Source organism: Pempheris klunzingeri, chromosome 2 (assembly GCF_042242105.1).
Source record: "Pempheris klunzingeri isolate RE-2024b chromosome 2, fPemKlu1.hap1, whole genome shotgun sequence".
NCBI lineage: Eukaryota > Metazoa > Chordata > Actinopteri > Acropomatiformes > Pempheridae > Pempheris > Pempheris klunzingeri.
The window spans coordinates 24,729,258-24,752,488 of record NC_092013.1 but is presented as its reverse complement, the minus strand read 5'-3'; the positions used below and the strand labels follow the sequence as shown (position 1 = coordinate 24,752,488).

At 40.5% G+C, this 23,231-nt stretch overlaps 1 pseudogene; it reads right to left on the bottom strand.

The window, feature by feature from the left end:
- Positions 1-15,644: 15,644 nt before the first annotated feature.
- On the bottom strand, positions 15,645-17,304 carry LOC139217765 (piggyBac transposable element-derived protein 4-like; annotated as a pseudogene).
- Positions 17,305-23,231: the final 5,927 nt, after the last annotated feature.

The window sequence follows — 23,231 nt, the reverse complement described above, 5'->3', positions numbered from 1 at the left end:
CCTGTCATCATCCTCACCTGCCCTCATGAGATGTATACTAATGATAAAATAAATATTTGTCCACTGATCTGTGCTATAAATGCAATTTCTGTATGATTTGAATAATTTCAATCATTTTTATAATCAAAATCGCTGTATTTTGTGTATTTCCTGTTCAATTACAGCGTAGGCAGCGAGGTGAGGCAGCACTGAGCTGTGCCTCACGTCAGATTGCGCAATCCCTTGAAAACTGGGTTGAGCGCATGCCTTTTGCTTACTCAGTGTATGTTACCAATGTAATGCTTTATTAAAATGTTTTTATACATTTTAGACATTTTTATTATATGTCCTCACTTTCCATATAATAGGTAATGTATTTCACGTATGTCTATCACTTATTTAGTGTTAGGATCTGACATAAAGCCGCACTGAAAAGACATAAGGTGAGGCAGGCAGTGGCTCTGCCGCAATGAAGAGGGCGTACGTGAGCTCACGTTTATTCTTGTTCGGTGGTTGCTCTTCTTCTGCGTAGTCAAGTAAAGTTCAATAGGAGTCCGTTATTTTATGTTTTGCTCTGACTGACTGCAAAAATGGAGGATGTAATATCTCAGCTCAAAAATTTCTCAAAATTGGACTTTCAATCAAAATGTGAAGTAATAAATAAGAAGGAGAGGCGTATGGACTTCATTTACAAGTAAAGGTAAGACCAGTGTGCGAATCCTGTGTGTGAGCGAGAGAGAGAGAGAGCGCATCCGCCGTGGTGCTGTGCCGCTTGATATAGGCTGTCTGTAGCATCCACCTTGGTGTTTTTTGGGAGGCATACTGAACCGCTATACATTTTACATTCTTCCTTGGCCCAGTATGTACCTGCTATGTGTATGGAAAGAATGCTGATATGTGATATGAAACATAATCGGTAGTTGGCAAATATATTGGGTGCATATATTTGTAAATCTGACTCTGAAAGAGTAAGTGCCTCACCAGCCACAAACCTCACCGCACGCCACTGCGTCAGTCACAGGGACATCCTCAGAGAATCTTCACACCAGCAAAACTCTCACTTCTATCAAGGTTAGAGAGCGGAGAAACTTGGAGTCAAAGACAAACTCATGCTTTCCCTGATGTTTTCTCCAACTGTTGTTGAGTTCTTCCAGGGCTAGGGGCAATTCATAGATTTGTGTCGACACATGGCAGCATCTCTTGATGCTGTGCCAGCATTGCTTAGGCCCAGTCTGGCTGTGACATTCCTCCTAGCAGAACATGGCTGTGATTAAGGCGAGATTTTCAAACATTTCTCAAAGCCCCGATGAGCAAAATTATACCTAATTAGTCACCATGCTGACATAGTTTATTAGGAGTGACAATGGCACATCTATAGCTGACAGCAAATGTCTCTCCCTCTCATTTTTCTTACTCTCCGTGTACATCTCCTGGTCGATCCGAGGCTCGCTGCCGTCAGCAATGACATACAGAAATTGAAGACATTATTGAAATAAATAATTCACCATCACATCTGTTATCTATTCACAGTAAACATTTCTCTCATCAGCACATCATCTGTCAGTGACCTTGACAGTGGGATAATTTTGTGCACAGCAGCATCCATTCAGAAGTATACATTTTTCTTTGCGTTTCAACTCTCCAAATCTTGTTAGTATGCTGTGTTCGCTGGTTGGCCTACATGCTGCTTGGCCTACATTTGGATTAGTTCATTCTAATATTCCTTTTACAAGTAAGAGAGAGAGAGAGAGTCATTGGAAGTTCATAGCTGGGAAACCAAGACTGCCTCTGTTGATTTCCTGTATAAGATTGAGTCTACTAAGAATAGAAATAAAACTTCAACCTTTGCAAAATTAATGATTTTGGAAATTAAATTTGGTATTTATTTGGAGCCACATGGCAAATGTAAGTCTGATATTCATTTTCTTTCTTAGGGAAATGTCTGGCTTTTTTGCTGCTAAATACTCCACCATGATCACCACCTGCTATTCTTAGCAGATATTGTACAGTGGGTTTATCAGAGCAACTTCCATTGTGATCCTTAATATGAAAATGTTGAATATATCCACAAATATTTGTTGTTGCTCAAAGTTTGGGTAACACTGGATTACAGTCCGCAAAATTCAGTGTAATTACTTTAGATTTACAGATGGAATCTGTAATGGTGTACCAGTACAGTACCAGTACATATGAAGTTATGGAATAAGGGGATAACAATTCTTACAAAAGAACTACACTGTTGTTGCACTGTAATTTTTTTAGTTACTGGGTACCTATCCTTTCATTACAGGGTATGTATGTCCCACTGAACAATAACCTGGACATTTGGGAGGAATTTAGAGATAATTTATGCTGTAATTATTTAACTAAAGGGTACCCATTCTTACTATTGGGTAAATAAAGGTCAATTGTAAAAGGGTTACAGTTGCAACACTGTTTCAGGTTAAGCCAAATTTTATGTATATAGTCCAAAAAAAGACACCCTCTGTGCTTGATTTCGATAAGGAACCTCAGGAAGAGCACTAGAGTAGGGATGTCACATGTACAGAACAGACCAGCACAATCACATTAAATTACAATTTAATTTTTTTTTAATACATGTAGATTATAAACAGAAATTGTAATGCAAGAGGTTAATACACACATAGGATACCATCATTAAAAAAAAATAGAAGATACATCTCTCTCTATAGTAAATATGTATCTGGAGCAGACTTTAAACTGCAATTATGTAATTCTGGAGACTGAATAAACAATTGTAAACTAGTGGTAAACTAATGGTAAACAATAGGGTCAGAAAATATAACTCAAGACAAATTAATTAGTAGAAATGGCAATATTTCCCTAATTTCATTGTACCACAATGACAATAAAGACTATTCTCTATTTATTTTATAAGCTGCTATTATTAAAGGGGAATTTCAGTCATGTACAGTCCAAGGTCTTATTTTTATAGTTTTCACCATCATAGTACATATTGAAATACAATTTGTACAATTTTTATATAATTTATATCATAAATTTTATATTTTGAAATGTTGTATGCCCGTTAGGATGTATACTCCATTTGTCTCTCTCCCGTCTGTCTTTCTTACTCTCCTGACGGTGGCATGGCCCTCACATTCCTCCTTCAGGCCCTTATAAAAACCATATTAGTTGGATTTGAGTAGCAGCAACAGCCTTTGGCGACATGTGTGGGGCTATAGGACCTTAATTAAGAGGTCCATTTATAGTTCCTCATGTTGGAATGGCAAAGCTGCAGTTTTCAGTTTTGAAAAAGCTCTGTCTGCATATATGAGTCATTGTCTGTCTCTCCTCATCTGTCTTTCTGTCTCCATATTGTTCTAGAGGGCTTGACTGACCTAATGAGTGACTGTAATGAGGAAAAGATCAGGGCAGAGACCGAATGATACTTAATGGTAGAATAACAGTTATACCCAGCTCAAAAAAGGGAAATTCACACATCACTAAAACCATGGCACCAGAAATAGTCATGAAATGAAAATAACATTGGCAACAACTGAAAATGGAAAGTTTAGTATTAAGTGATCATGACAGGCTAAATTGGTAAGCTGTTGTCAATTCAATTCAATTCACTTCAATTTCTTTTGTATAGCCCAATATCACAACAGAGTTGTCTCACAGTGCTTTACAAAGTTCACTGAAATAAACAAGAAGTGTAAACGAACAAACAATCTAATGAAGAGTCCAGCAGTCGATGAGGCCAATGGATCAGTCCGAGGCATCACCTGCCCTTTATGACCCTCCTTCTTCGGGAAGGAAAAACTCAAAAAACCCAGTGGATAAAGAGAAACCACTGGGAGCACCACAGTGAAGGAGAGATCCAGCTCCCAAGGACGGACAGGCTGTAGCCTTGGACAACGCACATCCATTGGCTGATGGAGAACCACATCAGCAGGACCAGGACCAGGATCCACAGGAACCCGAGGACCACATCAGCAGAACCAGGAACAGGATCCACAGGAACCAGAGAACCACATCAGCGGGACTGGGACCAGGACCCACAGGAACCAGAGAACCACATCAGCAGGACCAGGACCAGGATCCACAGGAACCCGAGGACCACATCAGCAGAACCAGGAACAGGATCCACAGGAACCAGAGAACCACATCAGCGGGACTGGGACCAGGACCCACAGGAACCAGAGAACCACATCAGCAGGGCCAGGACCAGGATCAGGACCAGGATCCACAGGAACCTGAGAGATGAGAAAGCACCGGGGAAGATAGCAAGTTAGAGGCAGACATTTGGCTGACATGAGACATAACGATGGAGAGGAAGAGCAGGATAGAGAATAGAGGAGCTCAGTGCATATTGTCACACTACGTGCATTCTGGGATCTGAAATTCAAAGGGTGTCAAAAAGATGAGATGAGTTTAAGATCTCAGAAGGAAAGAAAAATTAGCCAAACATGCATACATCTGATGAAATTTTTATATTATTTTACTGATCATTTTTTAAAGTCAAATTAGCTTGAATCTGATCTATTCAGTCAATCAGTCTTTATTTATATAGCGCCAATTCATAGCAAATGTTTCATATAGAACAGGTCAAGACCAGTATCTTTAATTAAGAGAGTAAATGCCTGTACATACTCTGCAAGAACAGAGAAATTTGTTCTCTCTCCCAGGACTGCGAGAAAAAAATGACGTCATTCTTTTCTCACAGGTTTGGGAGTTCTTGCAGCTTGTTCTCGACACATCATCTGGGCATAACTTTTTTCTTGTGTGGTGTCCGAGAACTATTGTGTGTGTTGTAGTGTGATTGGTCAGAAATTTTAAGTGGGCGTGGTTAATGCAGAAATGTGGAGATGTTGTCATTCCTGCGCGTGTGCTGTGGGAGGGCCCTATGAGGACTTCCTAGGAGTTCTGCACTTGAGTTTCTCATGAAGTATGAAATGTCCTGGCCAGAACGAACTTTGTTCTTGTTCTTGCCACCTAGAGAAAACTAACAAATTTCTCTGTTCTTGCGAGTTCTTGAGAGACCTAACAAAGGTCAAGAATGAAGGATTCAAGGATCCCCACAATGAGCAAACACTAAGCGATAATGTAAGACAGGACCCGACTGCCACAATTGTTGGTTGGAATACCTTTTGTACTAGTGCCATCATCAGATTGAAATTTTGCTTTGTCCAGTAATGTTTTTAATGACCAAATACCTGCAAAACTAATGAGATTCCCATCAGCCTCATCTGTACTTTGTGGTAAGCAATTATTAGCATGTTAGCATCCTAACACACCAAAATATGATGGTGAACATAATATCAGCATGTTGTCATTGTCAGAATGTTGGTATGGTGATGTCAGCACAGAGCCTCTAATATAGATTGCTCCTGTATGAACAACCCAGTCTCACAGAAGTTCCTGAAATAGTCACAAAATATAATCTATTAATTCATGTACGTGGACATGAATTTCTATTGTTTTTTGTGTCCTTCAGCATTATTTTCAAACTAATGTATTTCTATGGGATTTTCTTTTTGTGTGTCTTGGGAGCACAGAGACACGGTTGTTTCTCATTTTATGTTCTAACTATAACCGCTACGTTACTCAATATTTAATCAAACATCCTCTCTTTATTTTATTGGCTTTCCCATGATGTGCCCAGAAAACCTCCAACGGGAGACGCCCAGGAGGCATCCTGACCAGATGCCTGAACCACCTCAACTGGCTCATTTTGATGTGAAGGAGCAGCAGCTCTATTTCAAGCCCCTCCTGGATGTCCAAGCTCCTCACCCTATCTTCAAGGCTGTGCCCAGACACCCTACGAAACTCATTTCGGCTGCTTGTCTCCGCGATCTCGACCGAAAGGTCATTACCCAGAGCTCATGACTATAGGTAAGGGTTGGAACGCAGATAGACTGGTAAATCAAGAGCTTCGCCTTTCAGCTCAGCTCCCTCTTCACCAAAATGTACCGATAGAGCGCCTGCTATGGACACCGCACCAATCCGTCTGCCCATCTCGCACCCCATTTTAGCCTGACTCGTGAATAAGACCCTGAGATACTTAAAATCCCCCACACAACCCAGAGAGGCCAATCCACCATTTTCATTGCCTCAGACTAAGCGGTGCTGACCCTCATCCTAACTACTTCACACTTAGCTAAAACTGCCCCAGTGCATGCTAAAGGTCACAGTCTGAGGAGGCCAACAGAACCACATGATCTGCAAAAAGCAGAGATGCAATTCTGAGTTCTCCAAACCAGACTCTCTCCTCACCTTGGCTGCACCTTGAGTTCCTGTTTGTGATTTTCATGAAAAGGATCCATTATAAGGGTCAACCTTGGCAGAGTCCAACACCCGCTGAGAACGTGCTTGACTTTGTGCCAAGTATGCCTCGGACTGATCCATTGGCCTCATCGACTGCTGGACTCTTTATTAGATTGTTTGTTCGCTTACACTTGTTTATTTCAGTGAACTTTGTAAAGCACTATGAGACACTCTGTTGTGATATTGGGCTATACAAATAAAATTGAATTGAATTGAATATGTGGACACAGCTCTCACTTTGGTTATATGGGGATCGAATTGCTCGTAGCAACGAACCCGGTACCCCATACTACCCCATTACCCCCCTCCAGGTTTTTCGATCATTACCCATGTGAGCATTGAAATTTCCCAGTAGAACCCCAGATGGAACCCCTTCCAGGATACCACTCAGGGACTCCAAGAAAGCAGAATACTCTGAACTGCTGTTTGATGCATACACATACAGTCACAGCCCCCCCCCCACCAATTCATAGTCACATGGAGGCAGCCCTCTCACTCACTGGGGAGAACTCCAACACTCTCCAGGAGTTTGGTTCCAGAGCCAATACTGCACATAGAGGCGAGCCCAACTATATCTAGCTGGTAACGCTCAGCCTTCTGCACCAGCTCCGGCTCCTTCCCCAGGACTGGGCCCCGTGGATCCAGGCCCAGCCACCAGACACTCACCGGCAAACTCCCCTCCCAGGTCTGGCTCCAGGAGGGGGCCCCAATTTCCCTAAACCGGGCGAGAACACTGAATTTCTGCAACACAGCAACAACACAGCTCCCAGGTTCACAGGGGTGCACAAACTCCCCCACCACAATAACGTGGAGATTCATTGGGAGATTATTTCATTTCATTTCGTTTCTTCATAAACTTCAATTTCTAAAACTTGTATGTACCAAGTATGTTGGTTCATGTCAGATGGTTAAGCTAGTATTCTAGAAAATTAGCTTTTGTAACAAGTAACAGAAAAACACATGAACTAAACTCAACAAATTTGATGGGACATAACAATGAGCCTCACATGCTCATTCCATTGCTTCTGAGGTTCATATAATACAATATTCGATACACCCAAAGGCAGGTACTGTACATCTGTATCAACACTGTACAGCTATTCATAGAGACAATGGCAGGCAAGTTAAGGATAACAAATTAGCATGGAATTACAAATGTACTTAAAGGGAAATTGCATAGAATTTTAGGATCCACATGTTTTATTCAGCATGCCTCGAGGTACTGCAGTTTGTTTATATGAGCATGCATTACTGTTCCCCATGGGAAATGATAATGATACAGAAACTGGGGCTCAGGAAGAACCATGGAGTTAGGAAATATATCATATGAAATGTGAACAATTTGATGATTCCATTTTTATTGTTATTCCTCTATTGTGGTAACTGCGGGATGGCAGCTCTTCTTATGCCTGCTCTGACTACACTGAATTCAAATATGTCGTCGGAGGCTTATAGTAGTGTAATATAATCAGTACTCAGTCAGTACTCTGCCTGACATGGGCATGAAAATATGTTGCACAATTATTGTGTTGAGGGTTTGCACCATTTCTGGGGCAAGTTGGTTATCAGAAATAATAAATGATTATCAAAGATGATTAATTTTACTGTAAAGTCCACCTTGATTGGGGCACCACCTTGATAAAGGAGGAAAAATGTAACTATTTTAATCAGTATTCATTTAATTGGTTCAGACCAAACTATCAATTTAGTATTATGACGTGTGTGAGGGGTGTGTACATGTGAATATGCCGCCCGCGTAAGCCTTTGTAATGGCTGTTAGCTTTGTCTCTCGGTCAAGACCTATTTTTTTTTCTTTTTTCTATTTATATAGCGCCAATTCACAACAGCGTTATCTCAAGACGCTTTACATAAAGAGCAGGTCTAGACCAAACTCTTTAATTAGAGAGAGAATCAACGATTCAGGAATTCAAAATTAAGGATTCAAGAATTCCCACATGAGCGAGCATCAGATATTATATTGAGCAACAGCGGCAAGGAAAAACTCCCCTTTAACGAGAAGAAACCTCGAACAGACCTAGGCTCAATGTGGGCGGCTTGTGTCAGGGTCCGCGTTGGGTGGAGGTTGGACAGAGAGAGAGAGAGAGAGAGAGAGATAACACAAACAGCAACCAACATACTAGCAGTGACTATAGCACTAGCAATAGGAGTGTGACTAAAAGTTTAGCAGTATAGTATTAGTATGTATGCCATGAAAAAATGCGGTCTGCTTGGTAAAGGCCACACTGAGGCTGGAGCTGGAGGAGAAAGCTGCAGGCCTGGAACCGGACCCTCAGGGGTCCAGGCGAGAAGAAGTGCAGGGCTGAAGCTGGGGCTCCAGTAGAGCCCAGCCATGTGCCACACATTGACCAATGCTGGCTAGAATCTCGGTCCAGGGATGGGTTTACTACGTAGGTATGAAAACCTACAGACACTGGGAAATTGAGTTCAGAGAGGGAGCCCTTTGTTCAAAGGACAAGACACGTGGGCCTAACAGTAATCTATTTCAAACATGACATAACTTCAACAACATTTCTGTTTGAAACCATCAGTGTTTAAAAACAATAACAAATACTTTTTCTTACTGTAGGGACTTGCCTCCCATCTGGAGTTAAAAGACTTGCGCCCACATGGTTGGGGTGAATAATTGTAAGTCAATTAAATGTCCTCACAAGTTCCAAAACTGTGTGAGAGTGAGAGATAGAGATAAAGAGGTGCATGCGCATGCTGGATTCAGTCCTGAGAGTTACCACAGTTTCAGACAGTCATCAATAAGCCATTTTTCTCACCTCTCTACTGTTGTCTAGCCAGCAGAAACCAATAGAAATCCATTATATTGAGCACCATCCTGATTTTAGTTGGACAGTCAGGCTCACACTGTCCTGACAGTGACCAATTGGACGCTGAGATACAGTCTCGAATGTCCAATAAAGTTCAAGGAGAATGGAGGGAGATTGGGTTTCTTAATTGCTAATAGACTCAGCAGCAGATTCTGTTCTGTCTTCCCTGTATCTACTTCCAAATATTCCATTCCATGCGTTACATACCAAGATAGCTGTACCAGCTTTATTGAAAGAGCACTGTGTCTTTAACTCATTCATTAATTACTATTAGCAGCACCATAATGATATGGCTCTACACACAAATGAAGGCACACAAATTTATGGTTTTGTGGTGCAAAGACGCAGTCAAACATTTTTTTTCTTGCCATAAGAAATGTTTTGCCTCTACCCTGGAAGCAGGGAACATTCAGCCATTTGCTGAGATGCAATAGTGGTAGAGATTCATTGCCTAGAATCAGGACATAGAACCCTTAAACCACAACAATTTCAATAATCATTGTCACAGATTATTGAGAAGAGTGTAAGCTAATTTAGTAGTACTCCTGGCGAAGCAGGCTAGGCACCAGCTTCTTCTTGTCCCCTTGTCAAGTGAGATACAACTTTTTAATGAATAAATATCACAGTCCACAAAAATACAACACAACCACAAGAAACAAAAATTATCCAACTAAATGAAATACAGTGGGGAAAAAAGTTTTTAGTCAGCCACCAATTGTGAAAGTTCTCCCACTTAAAAAGATGAGAGAGGCCTGTAATTTTCATGATAGGTATACCTCAACTATGAGAGACAAAATGAGAAAAAAAATCCCCTTCTGGATCATCCAAATGCTCTCTAGCAAACTTCAGACGGGCCTGGACATGTACTGGCTTAAGCAGGGGGACACGTCTGGCACTGCAGGATTTGAGTCCCTGGCGGTGTAGTGTGTTACTGATGGTAGCCTTTGTTACTTTGGTCCCAGCTCTCTGCAGGTCATTCACTAGGTCCCCCCGTGTGGTTCTGGGATTTTTGCTCACCGTTCTTGTGATCATTTTGACCCCACGGGGTGAGATCTTGCGTGGAGCCCCAGATCGAGGGACATTCTCAGTGGTCTTGTATGTCTTCCATTTTCTAATAATTTCTCCCACAGTTGATTTCTTCACACCAAGCTGCTTACCTATTGCAGATTCAGTCTTCCCAGTCTGGTGCAGGTCTACAATTTTGTTTCTGGTGTCCTTTGACAGCTCTTTGGTCTTGGCCATAGTGGAGTTTGGAGTGTGACTGTTGGAGGTTGTGGACAGGTGTCTTTTATACTGATAACGAGTTCAAACAAGTGCCATTAATACAGGTAACGAGTGGAGGACAGAGGAGCCTCTTAAAGAAAAAGTTCCAGGTCTGTGAGAGCCAGAAATCTTGCTTGTTTGTAGGTGACCAAATACTTATTTTACAGAGGAATTTACCAATTAATTCATTAAAAATCCTACAATGTGATTTCCTGGATTCTTTCCCCCCATTCTGTCTCTCATAGTTGAAGTGTACCTATGATGAAAATTACAGGCCTCTCTCATCTTTTTAAGTAGGAGAACATGGGAGGGAGGGAACAGCTATGGAGAATATTCTGTCGGCCCAAGATTGGTGCTTGGTCCTGAGTGGTGGAGACAGGAGGATGGCATCTGAGGAGCAGAGGCTGCGTGAAGAAGTGTGGTGGTGGAGCAGGTTGGTGAGGTAGGAGGAGGCCTGGTTATGGCGGGCTTTGTGAGGAGAAGGATTTTGAATTGAATCTGTTGTGTGACAGAGAGTGTCGTGTTCGTTTATTTCGAATGAAGACAGGCAACTTCTCTCATTTAAGGTGTTTTAATGTTTGTAAGAATAAAACATAAGCATGGTCATGGACTCAGTCTGTTCTCAGAAAACCACAGTCAGTAAGCTGTTACTCTGTAGCCAACAGATAGCAGAGTGGGCTCTGTATAATGCATCAACTTACATTCTTACATACTAACATTCAGATATTGTGGATAAAATCGTAATTGGTTTAGACTAGGTGGGGAGAGGCCATGGTTTAGACTTGGCTCTCCCTTGTTGGTGCACAGGCTGGTCCCAGCCTCTTGGCATCACGATCTCCAATCCGGTAAAGCCGAATCTGGAAAAGGTACCCTCCCCAATCTAGTCTCATGCATGATCATCCTTCAGTGCAACCTATCCCTATTGTGTCTATCTTGTCTAACCACTACAATAGTGGCATTCAGAAAGAGCATCTCTTGTCCTTGGAGCTCCCTTATATGGAGTTGTTAGTGTGGTGCATATAAGCTTGTGTGCCCTCTTGCCACTTCTCTTTGTTCACATGTGTCTAACCCTTCAGAACCTGGGATTAGTGCTTGTATACTATCATTAACATTCTGAAGTTGGCCAACTCTATAGCGATACATTTAAGCAATATGTGTCTGTCCCTGTAAATCCAAAGCAGTGAATAAAGTACAAAATAAGGCACTATGAATAATAACAATATGTTCTCCACACATCATAAGGCACTTGGAATAGTAACACTATATTCTTCACTGATACTATATTCTTCACTCTTGGAATAGTAACACTATATCCATCACAAATACTATATTCTCCACAAGAGCCAGTCAAGGTTCTGGAATAAAAAAAGAATGAGAATAAAGAATGCTGTTGGAGTAGTGGGGGACTCCCTGGGAGAGAGGAGCGGTGGAGAAGGTACAGTGATGCAGATGCTGACAAACTGTTGTCTGTCTGAGAGGTATGAATTTAACCAAGAGAGGGCAGTGCTGGTGATGTTGAGGGAGGATTCGAGGCGGGACAAAAGAATGTTGTAGTTGATGGTGTTAAAGACTGCAGTGAGGTTGAGGAGGATGAGAATGTTGAGGAGTTCAGAGTCTGAGGAGAGGAGGTTGTTGGTGACTTTTAGGAAAGCTGTGTCTGCGATATGTTGTGAGTGAAATCTTGATTGAAATGGTTCAAACATGCAGGTCATTGGAAGTGAGGTGGGTATTGAGCTGGGAGGCAACAACACTTTCCAGTATTTTAGTAAAATAGCAAAGTATAAAGGTAAAGAGTCCAAGCTTTTTGAGAATGGGGGTGATAGCCGCCAGTTTGAGAGTGTGGGGGACTGAACCAGAACTGAGAGAGTTAATGATGTCTGTGATGAGTGGGGGGGGCTCACTGTTTGGGTCCAGTGTTCGAGCTTGAAGGCGGTGTTTGAACAGACTAGATGTGATGGTATTAAGGACAGAAGTGGAGCTTTTCAATTCCATTATGAAGCTGGACAGCTCCACTGGGGACACAGAGGAGAACTGAGACAGGGCCTAAGTAGCAAAGGGTGTGGGAACAGGTAGGGAGGTGGAGAGGGTGGGGGTGGTGGTCAGGTTGCTGTATATGTTGTTGATTTTATTTTGAAAGAATGCAAGGAAAGAGTTTCTGACATCAAGGTCAAGGTTGTGGATATGTTGTTACTGGGTTTGAGAAGTTTAAATTTAAGTTTAAGTTAATATTTGTATCATTTTTGGTCTTACGATTCACTAAATAACTCACATACGAAGATGATGATGAATTGTAGGTGTTTGGTATTTCAGAACTTGAGTTCTGAGTACATGTTGACACATAGAGTTCCAAAATGAAATCCAAAACTCCACCACATAATTTGTGAAGTGCTGTCAGATCTCATGGCCTTGTGCACTGATAGAGCTGCAGCATTTCTAACTAATGAGTCAAGTCAAGACCACTGGAGCCTGTAAGCTCTCCCCAGGCTTCTGTGCTTGGATGTAATTTGCGCTGTAAACATCTCCCCATCACTCTTGACCCTTAACACTCAAGCTGGGCTTGAGAAAATACTGCCAAGCAGAAATCAGCCTGCCAATTATAGTCAGGCTTATTCAACCATTCATAAATAACTGAATGTGTTCTGTGTAACTATATCTTTTGGTCATGTAATTGCTTAGTGGTCTTGACAGTGCTAGATGATAAATATGTTTTCATTTCATTTTAGTGTACTTTTTTAGTGTACTGTTTCTGATTTTAATAATACGAGGATGAGTCAAACATTAGTAAAAGCACTTCTCAACAGAATTAACATTCTATTTATTTCTTTTTTATTATATATTTTCATGTGGCTCCTATGAAATTTCATTGTCTAATTATAAATTTGAACTTAAATTAATGATCATAAGACACTGTAATTGTATTACATCTGATGCTTTGAGGCTAAAAGTTTGTACAGCATGTTTCAACAAGTACTTCTATTTACCATCTTTAAACCAAAAATGTCACTTATTGAGCCAAGCAAGCCTTTGTCAAAGAAAACATACAGTGAGCTGACAAACACAAACACACAGGTCTTGCTTTTAAAGAATGATTTATTTTACTCTTTAACTTCTAGTTCACAGTAATGTACATTTTAAGTGTCTTGGGGATCAGTCATAGGAAATTCAGTATAAAGTTTTGGAAATGTTTTAGCTCTGGACGTTAAAATTAAGTGTGGGTAAGCCTATGTGCATGTCATAATATGAGTGCATTTGTATGTGCAGGTGAAGAGCTGAAGAATTTTACTCATCCAAAACTTTTTAACTTTAGATTCTAACACACACTGTGTCAGACAGTGTACAGCACCATTACCAAGAGGCTGCGACCAGTGAGGCTGGCTGTCTCAGTGCCATGTCTTTACTACACAGGAATAACATACACAGTGGTATACAATGCTATGAGTCCTATTCAAATACAACATAGACACAAAAATGCTATCCACTGCATAAACGGAGCAATGGAGATAACAGACAGACGGAACATGTCACTTAGATCAGTTTTTTAGCCTGTGTGCTCCTTGTTGTTGTCTTGTAAGCCAAATGGGTAGTAAAAGGCTCAACAAAAGAGAGAGTGAGAGAGAGAGACAGTGTAATCAGCTGTTTCTACATAACTCCACTTGCAGATGTGATTAAAAAATGTAAATAAATAAAGGCTTGCTTGTGATGGCATTTGTGCTTAGTTTTGTTTAGTTTTAACAGCTAACACCTGGGTGTTGATTCCATGACATTCCCCCCCCCCGCCCCTCTCCTGTGTCATGGACCTCATGGTCTTAGTACAGATAAACTAATTATAGTAGGTGACTGTAATATTCATGTGCACGATGATAATGATGGTCTTAGCACTGCGTTCCTCTGATTTATTTTCACTGGAGGCCTATCTGATAGTTCTGTTGCCAAATTTATGGAAGTGATTCCATCAGCATTTAAGCTAATGCCATGTCTCAATACAACATAAGACTCTTTTGCTAATCTTAACCCCTCCCCAATAGATTATCTGGTCAGTAGTGCTGCAGGCTCACTGCGAATGACACTCGACTACATTGCCCCTGTTCAAAGGAACAGACAAGATCCTTCGTATAATTCCCAGAACCATGAACTTCAGCAAACTTTGCGAAAAGGATATGGCGTTCCACCAAATTGGCAGAATCCTGCTTAGTCTGGCAAGATAGTCTTAAAACCTATAGGAAATCCCTCTGTAATGCCAGAGAAACATATTACTTCTCATTAATAGAATATAAAAACAGCCCCAGGTCCCTTTTCAGCACGTTAGCCAGGCTGACAGAGCCAGAACTCTATTAATCAATGTATTCCTATAGAACTTAGTGGTAATGACTTTATGAGCTTCTTTAATGATAAAATACTGATATTATACTGAAATACTAGACTTAAGAACCATAGAAACAGTTGTTTGGCCTGATCTCTGATTCTCCAATTGATCTTTCTGAATTGGCTTCTATGATTTCCTCATCGAAACCATCAATTTGTCTCTGACCCCATTCCTGCTAGGCTACTTAAGGATGTCCTACCCTTCATTAACACAACTTTACTGGATATGAACAATCAGTCTTTACTAACAGCCTATGTACCACAGTCCTTTAAAGTAGCTTTAAATAAACCTCTTCTAAAAAAGTCTACTCTTGATGCCAACCATATACCTATATACAACCTTCTCTCTCTCTTCAGGATCCTCGAGAAAGCAGTAGTAATCAGCTGTATAATTTACTAAATACCAATAGTCTATTTTAGGATTTTCAGACAGGTTTTAGATCGCATCAGAGCACAGAGACAGCATTGGTGAAGGTCCTTACAGCACAAGACAGAAAACTTCTCTCTATACTTGTCTTGTTAGATCTGAGTGCTGCTTTTGATACCACTGACCATCACATCCTGTTACAGATACTGGAACACAATTGGCATAAAAAGAACCACATTAAGCTGGTTTAACCCTTGTACAATGTAATTACATTGATTATGTTGCGGGTCATTTTGACCCGTACTGTGTAAATCCACTCAAAACAGTCAAAAAACAGTTAAAACCAATAACAACTTTATTTTAGATTATATAAACATTTAGAAAAGAGACATAACAATAAATTTGTAATTTCAACACTATATTTAAGAACTATTTTGTTCAAGTTTTTCCCTCTGCATTTTTTTTTTCATTTAACTGCCCCTTTTTCTCACATTTTCAATGTTCAACATTTTCAATGCTCTCCACATGATGGACAGAATGTAACTGTGTGCTTTCTGCAGATGTAATTCTTGCATTTCACACAAGAGGTACTTGTTTTACTGTCCTCTCGGTAGGGACAGACCTGGCACCTTTTCCGTTTCTTTACACCTGTGTCCACTAGATCCATTGCAGATTGGTTGGATGACCTGATCTTGACCTTTTCAATGACAGCTGCCGCTGCTGGGGATCAAGCTGGCCTGGCTCGCTTCTGGATCTTGGGAGTGATGAGTGCTTTGCCGAGTTCTTCCAGGAAAAGCCGACGTCGGTACAATTTGCCGGCATTCCATTGCTGGTTGATTTCAGTCCACAAGACATAGGCATTGTAAGCAGACACATCCACAATGTTGTAGAAAATCACCAAGGGCCAACGGGCAGTCTTGCGCTGGCAGCTGTATGTTGCTGTGACTTTGTCCAGATTGTCAACTCCTCCTTTGGTGGAGTTGTAGTCCAGGATCATTTGTGGCTTCATGTCTTCTCGTGCTCAGAGATGCATCTGTGTGCATTGTGCTCATTACAAGAACATTCTTGTTTCTCTTTGGGCAGTATGAAACAACTGCTGCTTTCTCCGTGAAAACAAATATTGCATCTTCAGAATTTCACTGGGAAGTTATGGCTTATTTCTTCTGACTGTTCCCAATATAGTCAGCTTTTTCTTCTGAAGTTCATCTCCAAGGCGGTAGGATGTAAAGAAGTTGTCACATGTGATGTTATGACCTTGCAACCCTTCACTCATCTCCAGCACCACACGCATCCCCTGATTCTTCTCAGATGCTCCTCCAGGTAGCTTTCCAGTATACACTTGCATATTCCATGCATAGCTAGATTTTGCTTCACAGGCTGCCCACATTTTGATGCCATACTTGGCAGGCTTGTTGGGCATGTACTGTCTGAAAGGACAGCGCCCCCTTAATGGAACAAGGCGCTCATCTACAGTAACATGTGGACCAGGATTGTACAACAAAGGTAGAATTTCAACCCATTTATCCCATACATCTCTAATCACAGCTAGTTTGTCTCTTTCACGTCGACCAGCTCTGGTTTCACGGTTGTCAAATCGGATCACACGAGATATCATGTGAAATGTCTCCAGAGACATTGTTGCTCGAAAGATTGGCCTTCCATACTCTTCATCCCATAGACTTGCAGTTGCTTCTCCCTTTGACCTGTACATTCCAGCTAATACCAGAATTCCGATGTAAGCATGCAAGTCAATCTGATCCAGTGGCTTCCATTTCTCCTGAAATACACGCCTCCCCTCCAAGTTGGTAATTTCCAGTATAATCTTCTCTATTGGTGGGGATATGAAGAGCTGAAATGCTGATTTGATATCATCAACTCGTGTGACAGCAAATCTTGTAGGACCGGGAGTCATTTTGATGACATTGGAAGATGACAGTCTACCTCGGCTTTGGTGTGGTGATGTTGACCATTTTATATTACCATCTTTAGATCTCTATGTCCCCTCTGTGGATGATGATTGCTGCATTCCTTGGCTTTCAACCGATGGAGAGACAACGGCAGGCTCGTCCTCTGAATCCTCCTCATTGTCGGAAAATTGACAATCTGGATCATCAATTACATTGTCCTCGGTCTCTGAAAGATCCTCTATCTCTGAAATCTCTTCCTCTGCGTCACTATCCGAGTTCAAAATCTGTGGTAAAGCTTCTTCAGCTATAAAAAAAAGTGACAAAAACAAGGGAGAGAAAGTCCCTCCTCGACACACACCTGGGTCTCTGGCAGTCAAAATACAATTAACTGTACATCAAAGCACAGTACTCTTTGATGTAGATTAAAAGGACATCAAAGAGGCATGTTTATTTTGGATCTGTACAGCTACTTACCCACATAAAAGTGTCCGGGTCAAAATGACCCGCAACATCATCTTTGTATACAAACTCTGCACAGACATTCCACTAAACATCAAAGTGTCCAGATTTTACACACCAGTTCATGATCCTAGATGAGGAAAAGTCACAAAATTTCATGAAGAAAAAGAAAGGATAACCAGTACTTTGGTCAACACAAAAACCGAAATGGGTTAAATTTACCTTTAACATAATACAAGGGTTAAGTCCTATTTTACACCTAAGAGACACGTTTTCTAATAATAATATAGCTACTCTGGATGGCATTACTTTGGTGCCACTGAAAGGAATCTGGAATTAATCTTTGATCACTGACTTCTAGCATAGAATTTAAATTCCTTCTCCTCAACTACAAGGCTCTTCGTGGTCAGGCTCCATCATATCTTAAAGAGCTCATAGTGCCGTACTAACCCATCAGAGCACTGCGCTTGCAAAATGCAGGCCGACTTGTGGTTCCTAAATACCTCAAAAGTAGTGCAGAGGCAGACATCTTCTCTACATTTAAGATACATTTATTTCAAATATTCATTTTTGATATAGCTTATGTGTAGGGCTGGCTTAGGCGTTGGACCAGCTCCTAGTTATGCTGTTACAGACTCAGACTGCCCGTTATGCACTGAGCTTCTCTTTCCTCTTCTTCCTCTCCATCTATATGCTTCTATATGTCCCTTTAATATATGTTACTAACTTGGTATCTTCCCCATAGTCTTTTAGTGCTTTCTTATCTCTCAAGTTGCTCGCAGAACGCAGAACAATAGTACGCAGGCTGTGGTTCTCTTTTTACTAATATTAATCATGTTTTTATTGTTCACATATTAATTATTGTTATACCGTATTGGTTATAAATGGTTTACTATCTAACTGGATACTGTAATAATAATAGTAGTGGTGGTTTTGATGATGATGGTAACAGTGCAGTTAATTTATAATAATAATAACAGTAATGCAACACACAGTGGAAGTGGACTGCCATAAACTCCTAAGGAGAGGAAGTAGAAGCAGTTGGGGCGATCAGTGAAATCAGTTTCAGTTGTAGCCAAAGCAAAACCTTCCATCGCCAACCAAGGAAAAGAAAACTTGAACATGGGGTAGCCGCTGCCTCAGCCCCTGCCCCTGCAGTAATGCCACTTGTGCTCTGACTTATATGCTAATGTCAACTTGCAACTTGGTCTCACAGAAATAGGTGATATGACCATGACCTTGTAACACTGTATGCCGTGGTGGTGGCACATTATGTGCCACTACCACGGAGAAAATGTCAATAGAAATCAACAATCCATAAAAGTTCATGAAATAGTTATGAAATGTAATCTATTGATTTGTGTCTGTGGACACATTTTTTTTTTTTCTTTTTTTCCTGTCCCTCAGCACGATTTTTTTGAGAGGATTAACTTTGTTTCTACATCACTTCTTTTCAGTGAGACTCCAGGATCTGGGATCACAGGACTTATTATTTCTCATTTCATAAATCATTTTTTAATGATAACTGCTACATTATTCAACATTTAACCACAAGATTCTATTCTCATTTTCCTCTCTTTATTTTATCAGTCCACATCAGTCCGGAGGGTCTGCTGCCAGTCAAAAATGTCCTTTATAAGTCAACAACATGACCAGTTAATGCTATGTCCATCCATTTTGATTTATCTCCCCTGGGATCCCGAAATATCATGTTTTGTGTCTGTTTTTAATAGCAGTAGCAGCTCGTTTCTTCTCGAGGCTTTTCCTCACTGTCACCACTTCCTGTTAAACATGTCTTAAACATATAAACACGACAGTGTCCTTGACAGCTCAACGATACAGTGGGCTACCTTTATGGCCATCCTTCTGAATTATTTCCCTCTCGATTCTAATAACAATCAAGCTTTTTCGGACGTGGCATCATTACACATGAGTCTCTGTAAGGATTATATTACAAAACTTCTAATATTGATATAATATTGTTTTATCGTTTACATACTAAATTGTTTCACAGATCAGATGCAGTGTTATTGCTAATTCTGTTGTACTAGATATTTGATCTATTCGATATAACATATAACATCTTTACTTTTTGTTAACATCATCTAGATGCAGTGTAATTACTAGTTCAAGTGTACTACATACAGTGGGTACAGAAAGTATTCGGACCCCTTCACTTTTTCCACATTTTGTTATGTTATAGCCTTATTCCAAAATGGATTAAATTCTTTTTTTTCCTCATCAATTTACACACAATACCCCATAATGACAAAGTGAAAAAAGTTTTTTTGCAAATGTATTAAAAATAAAAAACTGAAATATCATATGTACATAAGTATTCACACCCTTTATTCAGTACTTTGTTGAGGCACCTTTGGCAGCGATTACAGCCTCAAGTCTTCTTGGGTATGATGCTACAAGCTTGGCACACCTGCATTTGGGGTGTTTTTCCCATTCTTCTCTGCAGATCCTCTCAAACTCAGGTTAGATGGGGAGCGTCGCTGCACAGCTATTTTCAGGTCTTTCCAGAGATGTTCAATGGGGTTCAAGTCTGGGCTCTGGCTGGGCCACTCAAGGACATTCACAGACTTGTCCCGAAGCCACTCCTTCGTTATCTTGGCTGTGTGCTTCGGGTCATTGTCCTGTTGGAAGGTGAACCGTCGCCCCAGTCTGAGATCCTGAGCGCTCTGGAGCAGGTTTTCATCCAGGATGTCTCTGTACTTTGCTGCATTCATCTTTCCCTCTATCCTGACTAGTCTCCCAGTTCCTGCCGCTGAAAAACATCCCCACAGCATGATGCTGCCACCACCATGGTTCACCGTAGGGATGCTATTTGCCAGGTGATGAGTAGTGCCTGGTTTCCTCCAGACGTGACACTTGGCATTCAGGCCAAATAGTTCTATCTTGGTTTCATTAGACCAGAGAATCTTGTTTCTCATGGTCTGAGAGTCGTTTAGGTGCCTTTTGGCAAACTCCAAGCGGGCTGTCATGTGCCTTTTACTGAGGAGAGGCTTCCGTCTGGCCACTCTATCATAAAGGCATGACTGGTGGAGTGCTGCAGAGATGGTTGTCCTTCTGGAAGGTTCTCCCATTTCCTCAGAGTAACGCTGGAGCTCTGTCAGAATGACCATCGGGTTCTTGGTCACCTCCCTGACCAAGGCCCTTCTCCCCCGATTGGACGGGCGGCCAGCTCTAGGAAGAGTCCTGGTGGTTCTGAATTTCTTCCATTTACGAATGAGGGAGACCACTGTGCTCTTCGGGACCTTCAATGCTGCAGAAATTTTTCTGTACACCTCCCCAGATCTGTGCCTCGATACAATCCTGTCTCGGAGGTCTACAGACAATTCCTTTGACTTCATGGCTTGGTTTCTGCTCTGACATGCACTGTCAGCTGTGGGACCTTATATAGACAGGTGTGTGCCTTTCCAAATCAAGTCCAATCAATTGAATTTACCACAGGTGGACTCGTCAAGTTGTAGAAACATCTCAAGGACGATCAGTGGAAACAGGATGCACCTGAGCTCAATTTTGAGTGTCATAGCAAAGGGTGTGAATACTTATGTACGTGTGATATTTCAGTTTTTTATTTTTAATACATTTGCAAAAATTTCTAAAAAACTTTTTTCACTTTGTCATTATGGGGTATTGTGTGTAGATTGATGGGGGAAAAAAAGAATTTCATCCATTTTGGAATAAGGCTGTAACATAACAAAATGTGGAAAAAGTGAAGGGGTCTGAATACTTTCCGTACCCACTGTATGTGATATTTTCAGGAGATATATCTTTTTATGACCCTATTTGCAACCCTAAACTACAACTCTTTGATTTGTATCAAATTGCAAGGGGCAGCTCTAAGGAATTGTACTTTTTTTTAAGAATCTGTATCTAGAATTGGAAGTTGTAAACTCTGAACTGAGAGTACACTGTACATTTGTGTAATCATATTTTAAATAGGCTATCTAATTGGTAAATGGGTGAAAATTATTTTACACTCATTTGACAACCCACCCAGTTGTTGCCTATACTTGCTCATGTGGGGATTCTTGAATCCTTAATTTTGAATTGAATTATATCAAAGTGTCTTGAGATAACACTGTTATGAATTGGTGCTATATAAATAAAGATTGATTGATTGATTGATTGATTGACTCACTCACACAATACCTGTCAAGAGCTCTCTGTAACAGTTTGTCCCATTTGTGCAGCCCCTCATTATCCTGAATTATAAGCCTTCAAAAATGCACTGAGGTCAAGGTTCAAAGGTTAGTATTACACAGCAGGAGCCATTTAGAATGTTCATACTGATACTACTCATGTCATGGACTCCAGGCCTAGTTACAGAGAGCACTTTAAAGGCATGCTTTATAAAATGAAATAAATAAAGAAGCCCGACATACATTTTATTTTATTTTTTTACATAAATACACAACCCTACAATAAACCAATAACACATACACTCAAATAATCACATATGCTTTGCATGTTTGCTTCTACTCCATCTAGATGATGCTTCTAGATGATCTATGTTAAGAAAAATTAAACATGTTTATGTCAGATATTTACGCTAGTATTCTAGAAAATGAGATGGCAGTTTTTTACAGTTTGCAAAGCATGATTTTTCGGGATTTATTTCCCCTGCGATGGATGGTCATAGCATTATCCATGTTGTTGACTTACCAAGCAAATGTTTTTGAGTGGCAGTGGAGCCTCCAGACCGAGGACTGATGTGGACTGATAAAATAAAGAGAGGAAACCAAAGATAAAATCTTGTGGGTAAATGTTGAGTAATGTAGTGGTTAGAGCTATAAACATAAAATGAGAAATAACAGCACAGCTTCTGTGATCCCAGGTCCCACTTAAGTCCCATTGACAGACAAAGATGTGATGCAGATGGAGGTTGCAACATATCTTGCGTTGGAAAGACTTACATATATTGCTAGAGGAAAAAGAAAACAGTTTATTGAAGTATGGAAACCTTTTTTGGAATTTCTGGAGGATGAGAATGTTGTTATAACTTGAGGTCTTCAAGTTACCACTGCTGCTGCTTTTTCAGTTGTTTGTTTTTATTTACTTCCGTTACTACTGTTTATTTGTATTATTGTTATTATTATTTATTATTATTATTATTATTACTATTCTTTTTATCTTTATCTTTAGAATTGTTGTATAGTACACTTATACATTATAACTATTGCTGTGGTTATTTTTTTGTATGTTCTTATTTGTAAAACTCAATAAAATATTATTTAAAAAAAGATGTGATGCAGACAGAAAGATAATTTCATAGAAATGCGCTGAAATGTGTCCACGGACTCGAATCAATAGATTCAATTTCGTGACTATTTCATGAACTTCTATGGGTTGTTGATTTTCATTGACATTGTTTCCATGGTGATGGCATGTCATTTTAACACATTATGTGCCACCACTACGGAATACAGAGTTAAAAGGTCATGGTCATACGACGTATTTCTGCGAGATCAGGTTGCAACATGCTAATATGCTCACAGTGACAATGTTCACCATCTTAGTTTATTGTGTTAGCATGCTACAATTTACTAATCATAAAGAATAGCAGAGGCTGATGGAAATGTCATTAGTTTTTTGGTCATAAACAATTTTATTGTATTGTGCAAATTATCCTGATGATGGTGCTAGATGAAAAGTCCAGAGAGAAGGAGAAATGCAGTACAAGAGAGTAGAGGACAACTTTACTTGCTTTGGCTGGCATCCACTGTGGTTACATCTCTGACAATGCTTTACAGT